Below are 6,999 nucleotides of genomic sequence, written 5' to 3'. Positions count from 1 at the left end.
GAGGCCTCCTTCAAAGTTTAACATAACCAAGTTATCTTCAAATACCCCTGGTAGTACATGACCTCTCTCCCAGCAATCGCAAACATGCAATTGCAGCCTGATACATATCATAAATGGCACTGCCGAAAAGTTCATCGCAACCAAAAAATGTTACAAGCTTGAGAAACGAATGACTATGTATACAATCAGGTTTTTCGATTTTCGACTCCTATGATTCTCATTATCCGATCATAATCTCACCCACTTTTAAGACTTTTTCCAATTCAAAACAAAGTAGATCTTTAAATCAGATGATTGCGGTACCGGTAATTTTTATTAGCTCATTGCGCAAGCAATGAACTATAGGCATGGTCCAGATTTCTGTATGTTTTTTACTTTCTCTTGCTACATCATTTGAGCAATGGACCTGGTACTTTGAGGGAGCGATCTTTGCATGATCGTTCATGGTTGTTACTTATTTAGCAAGGAAAATTCGGACTGAAAGTGTGATTTTTAGAGAATTTTGTTACGAAAATTTTTACCAAATTTCATAGAATATAGTCTCCTTTGCAGACTGTTTGTGGTGCTGATCATATTACAAACACTGTAGAAACTCCTTGATCTGGCGATGCTGTTTCATTTTGTAAAAGAGATGTTGAATTTTGTTCCTTCAATGTTTGCTTTTCAGGGTTGCTTTGCCTTACATTGGCAAGTCCATAGATATTGCACCAATGCCAACTACTATGTGCTAATAATGTGTAATGTTTCCAATTGGGAGGTTTTGGGGGGACCAGTAAACAACTATAAAGGCTTAGCAGTCATAAAATACTGAGTAAATAAACTGAGAGCTAATTAAATACTCTTAATTAGGTCAGGCAAACATGTTGTGAAAGTTGTAATGATATCGAGAAGGTCGTATCTGCAATAGCTACCCTATAGACATTTGACCATTTCTGCATTCTATACAGTGCACAACTTATAAGTTCCCCCTAATGCTTTTTGAAATAAATCAAAAATTATTTAACGAAATGTAAAATTGTAAAAAGTTATGAGTAACCTTATTTGTTTTACAAATCTGGGCCAATTTGTAGTGTCACACATCATTGCGTTTGGCCACAATGGTTCATTATGTAAAAAAAGAGGGAGTTTTAAAAGTTGCACCTGAGTCCATAGGAGTCAATCAGAGGATGTTTAAAGACATTCCCACAACCCAATGGGGTTTCTGACCTTGTATGTCTGGCTTTTGTACACATGTAGTACAGTTGATCATACCTTGCATTGGATTGTGTGCAAATATCTGGTGTTTTCATCCTATTATTTAACATTCGAAACATCAAGACTTAGGAATAAAATTAATACAGTGCGACAATATGAATGTTTCCTGTAAGAAAATCAAATATCAGTCCTAAGTCTCAACTATTAGCTCGTTGGCTGCAGTTTTAAAATTACCATTTTGTGTGTGTGGCAATGGGGACTTTGCCTTTAAAATTAGGTTATATTGATCAAATTTCCCAATCATAGTGCATTGTAGGAATGCCTTTAAGCCTCCTCTGGGAGTCAATTGTCAAACAATACAGTATGTTAGGCCTGTCCATGTGTATGTAATGGAAATAAAACTTAAAGTCTAGATGTTTAGTACGGGATGTGTCCTCCTGCACTGTTGACAAGTGCATTGCAACGTCGCCGCATACTGTTTATTAAATTTCGGACCCGTTGCTGGTCCATGTTGTTCCATACATGTTGGATTGCTCGGGTTAGCTCTTGCAGTGTTGTGTTTTCATTGATAAGGTGGTCAACCTCATTTTTAACATGGTCCCAAAGATGCTCAATGGGGTTCATGTCAGGAGATTTTGCTTGCACATACGACGAGCAATTTCTTTCACCGGTACATTTTCATCCAGCAAACCTATTGCTCTACCGCAAAGAAATTCGGGCAAACGCAGCATTATTAAAATGTGACTTTTCACATGTGATGAACTACTGGCGATGTGGTCTATTCTCACTGCAGTACATATCCCTTCCATCTCAGACATTTATCATTAAAAAGAAAAGAATAAAACATCTGCTTTGCTTTTTAAGAAGAAGAAGAAGAATACCAAAGATTACGTTTTCTTTTACAAACACATGAATATCCCTGGCCTATTGTATTGTTTGAGAATTGAGTCCTATATGGACTCAGATGCAACTTTTAACACTGTTTAAAACGATCTCCTTTTTTTTACATAATAAACCAATGTGACTGAACGCAATGGCGTGTGACGCTAAAATTTGGTCCACATGTGTAAAACAAATAAGGCTACCCATATCATTTTACAGGTTTGCATTTCGATTTATTTAAAAAAATATGTAGGGGGAACTTATAAGTTGTGCACCCTATATATTGTACATAATCTTAAAAATAAAGCACTTGACTGCTATTGCATAAACCCTACCTATGTGTTTTTACAATTTTGTATATAAGAGATAAAGTATACATTAGGGGTTTATGGCAAGAAAACCCTATCTGCAATAGCTGCCAGGTGTAAAATGTGTACAATATAGAATGCAGAAATTACCCAAATGTCTATGGAGCAGCTATCACTGCAAACCCAGAACGTATTGGAGATTAGATATGAATAGAGTATTAGCCTTTGTTAAAGTGATACTGGACAAAATTACTTATGGAAACAATTATAGACACATTCATGGTCTGCTATTTCCCTCCCAATTTACCAGCCCAAATGGTTTGTTTTACACTTTTTCTGAAGATCACTAACTATTATGCAATGTTGATTGTTGTACAACTATATATATAATTACTGTTCAAATAATACTATTGATAACATCACCATTGAAATCCATGCTTATTGTTTGCTAGCAATTCACTGAACTGGAAATTGCTCCTTTGCAATGATTTATAAGAGCCCATAATGTTACCCATGTTTGCTTCTTATTCCAGAACCACCCATGTGTAAAATGCACCCTATGCTGTTTTGGGCTTATAGTGTCTAATTTTGAGTCTATTTATCAGACTACATTTGAGGTCTGATATTCTGGATTGTATACTCCCCAAATAGTGGTACTATATTTAGTAATTAATCCCTCATTGTTACTGCCAAACCAATTTTATAGGATCTGCTGAAATTTAGGCACTTTGGGTTTGCAGTGTATGGTCCTAAACCCTCAATATAATTGTTTCTTGTTTTCCTTCTCACCCAGTTGTTTGTCTCCAAGATAAGTACTTAGTGGTCCAATTAACATTATTGTTATTATTATTATTATTATTATTTTAAATCAACACTTATATGGCGCTCTAACAAAGAGCACAGCGCCTAACAAAATATATAGGCAAAAATGAAGCAAGAAATAAATACAACCAACATTAATACAAATGTGTTTTAAGCAAACGCTTGAAAGCAGGCACAGACACCGCCTCCCTCAACTGGATAGGCAACTCATTCCAGAGCCGTGGAGAGGCAACAGCAAACGAATGATCACCAGCTCTTTTATTTGATCGTGGAACCAAGAGCCTTGTTGTATCCGAAGAGGAGCGGAGTCTGGGCCTATTTTCGTGCGTTACTGTGTCGCTGAGCAAGGTAAGCAGGTCACATAAATATGGTGGAGCGACATTCATCAAACACTTATAGACATACAACAATATTTTAAACTGTATTCTATCCTTCACTTGAAGCCAATGCAAGGAGTTCAGGAGATCCAGAGCACCTGTCCCGTCCACAAGCAAAAACTAGCCTGGCCGCCTTATTCTGGACACGTTGTAGCCGTTTGAGGTCGGCCTCACGAGCACCAAACAAAAGAGAATTAGCATATAGTCTATGCGGGACAGGACAAGTGCTCTAACGGCATGATGACAGGCTTCCTGAGAAATAAAACGGCGTATGCGCCACAGATTGCGAATGTGGAAATTGATAGTTTTACACAGGGTACTAATATGGGTGGACATGTTCATTACACCATCAAAGGTTACACCCAGGTTCTTAACAGAGATTGAAGGCTCAATTGTTTTACCATCAAGCTTCAGTTGGATATCAGACACTAAATTTAACACTCTTGGGTCCGCAACTACAAAAAACTCTGTTTTTTCTTGGTTCAATTGCAGTTTGTTGCGCAACATCCATATATATTAAGATCAGATATATGCAATTGGTAATACGATCCATGGTCCGTTCACACTCCCCGGGGACTTTATGATCAAAAGCAGCATATAATTGGATGTCATCTGCATAGCAGTGAAAACTAATATTATGACGTCGAATTATATCCCCTATTGGTGAAATATACAATATAAAACCTTGAGGACCTATGATAGACCCTTGAGGCAGAGAATAAGTGAGGACGTGTTCATTGGATAAGGCATTCTTTATGGACACCCTGGTGGTACTGTTTTCAAAATAAGATCGAAACCAGGAAACAACGGAATCACACATTCCAAACCTATCTCTAAGCCTCTGAAGGAGAATGGGGTGGTCAACCGTATCGAAAGCGGCCGACATGTCAAGTAGCACCAACAGTACAGTCTTGCTGTCGTCAACGTACTGGAGAAGGTCGTTTTTTACTTTTAGCAGAGCAGTTTCCGTGCTATGAAACTTTTTGTAGGAAGACTGATTTCTTTCGCCCAGATCATTCCTGTCTATATGGCTACCTACTTGACATGACGCTGCTTTCTCGATGACCTTTGACAAGAACTTGATATTGGCCACAGGCCTGTAGTGCTTAAGAATGTTATGATCAAGGTTTGATTTCTTTAGAACAGGTGTTATTATAGATTGCTTAAGAGTGTCAGGGAATGTTCCAGAAAACAGAGAACTGTTAACAACCTTGGTTATTATAGGTAGTAAAATAGCCAAATTGTCCTTGACTAGCCAGGTGGGCAGTGTGTCCAAGGAGCAGGTCTTACTGGGGAACTTCATAACAATCTTCTCAACATCACCTGTTTCTAGAGATTCAAAGCCATGCATACTTGTACAAATAACTTGATTAGGATCAGTGATGTTTCCCTGATCAACAAAATCAACATTAGCTCGTGATTTTCTCAACCTTAGATATAAAAAATGATAGAAAGTCATCCGCCAGTTCTTTTTCAGATTTGGATTCCAAAGCAGGAAGAGCTTTTGTTGATTTATTCAGAAGTTCATTGATTGTTGCATACATATCCTTTGCGTTAGCGTTAGAAAATTTGTCCGAAAAGTACTCAGTTTTAGCTGTGACGATTGATTTATTAACAAGTTCTTTCTGGGTCTGAAAAGCTTCATAATCTTCTTCCTTCCGACTTTTCCGCCATTTTCGTTGAAGTCTTCTGCGCTCGCGTCTCTGGATATGGACATTCTCATTGTACCAAGGTAACTGCGGCCTAATTGTACGCTCTTTAGTAACGACTGGACACACTTCATCGAGGACAGATGACGTTATAGTCTCATAAGCCTCAGCCAAGACATTGGAGTCATCAGATTCGTAGGGGAAATCAACCAAGCGATCCTTAAGTAGTTGATTGAACAAATCGGGGTCCAGTTTCCCATAAAGACGAGAACTTGTAACAATCTTCAACGGAGGTGGTTTGGCACACTTAACAATGCAAGTGATTATATGGTGATCAGAGTAAAACTCAGGATGGACGTCGTGTACTTGAATAAGATCATCAGTTTCCCTTGTAATAAGTAAATCAAGGATATGATTCGACTTGTGGGTGGGTTTGTCAATAAATTGACGAAACCCAGTGGTCATTAAGCTATCATTAAACCTCTTTGTGTCCCACTTGTCTGGCCTATCCATATATGCGTTAAAATCCGATAAGCACAAGCGATTCTGGAACAACACACAGTTCATCAAGAAACATTTCAATGTCATCCAAAAATTCAGATGTTTTAAGACCGTTAACTTTGGATGGTGGAGGATGATATATAACAATGAACTGGATTGAGTTTTTTCAATGTGACGGCATAATGTTCAAAATTCACAGAGTTGAAACCTGTGTGAGAAATGATCAGATTGAGTGTCTTTTTGTACAAAACGTAATCCCGCCTCCATCTCGCCACCCCCTCTTGGGGAATTAAAAAACTCATAACCAGGGGGTTTACACTCGCCAATTACGACCAAGTCATTTTCAGCAAGCCAAGTTTCGGTAATGAACATTATGTCGACATCATACTCAATAACATGATCAACCAGAGTTGTTGTTTTATTTGTTATACGGTTAGCATTCCAGTGATGGACAGTAAGATTGGAATATGGTTTAGTACGTGCTATTGGACGAAGATTAGATGCATTTCTAATCATTAGATTCCGATCAGATCTTTTTTCTGTTATCTTATTGACTATGCAGCTCGTAAAAATTTGGCCCTGCTTTATATTAAGGTGAGACAGGTGTAATCGGTTTTTGCGTGAAGATCATAGAAATTCAAAACTTGGTACAAAGTAACTGATATAAACAAAAAATACTCAAATGTTAAGCATATTAATTAGCGAATTTGCACATTTAATTAGGGAAAATGAGCTACAGCACCATTGGTGCTCTTGTTCTGCTAAACAAAATATTGTTTGCTGTTGTTAAATTGGCATGGTATTGTTTTTATATTTAGTGTAAGGCTACAAAAAATTTGTTATGTCTCAAAGCCCATGGCAGTTTCAAAAACGAATGCGGAATGAGGTTTTTTTTAAAGTTTTTTTTAAAGATTTTTTTATAACTAAATTTTGAATTAAGAAGTACACAGCATAAAATTGTGGTTGATTTACACAATTGAAGTACAAATATCAATAATTATTGTTTTATACCTAAACAATGCGAGTATTGAATCAAGTTACTTTTTTTTCCAAATTTGTCATAGAATTTCATGATTTTACAGCAAAAAAACTATAAAAAAATAGAAAACAAAAAATGAATTTGCCGTTTCAGTTGACATGGGCGCGCTAAGTAAAATGAACGCACACGTAGGCTTTGAGACATAACAATTTTTTAATTTAATAGAAGTACTGTCAAACATCAGTTGGTGACAGGGCATGAAATCGTTTACAAATAAATGACCAATT

This window comes from Amphiura filiformis, chromosome 4 (assembly GCF_039555335.1).
Source record: "Amphiura filiformis chromosome 4, Afil_fr2py, whole genome shotgun sequence".
Lineage (NCBI taxonomy): Eukaryota > Metazoa > Echinodermata > Ophiuroidea > Amphilepidida > Amphiuridae > Amphiura > Amphiura filiformis.
The sequence above is the reverse complement of the archived record's forward strand: the minus strand, read 5'-3'. Positions refer to the sequence as shown.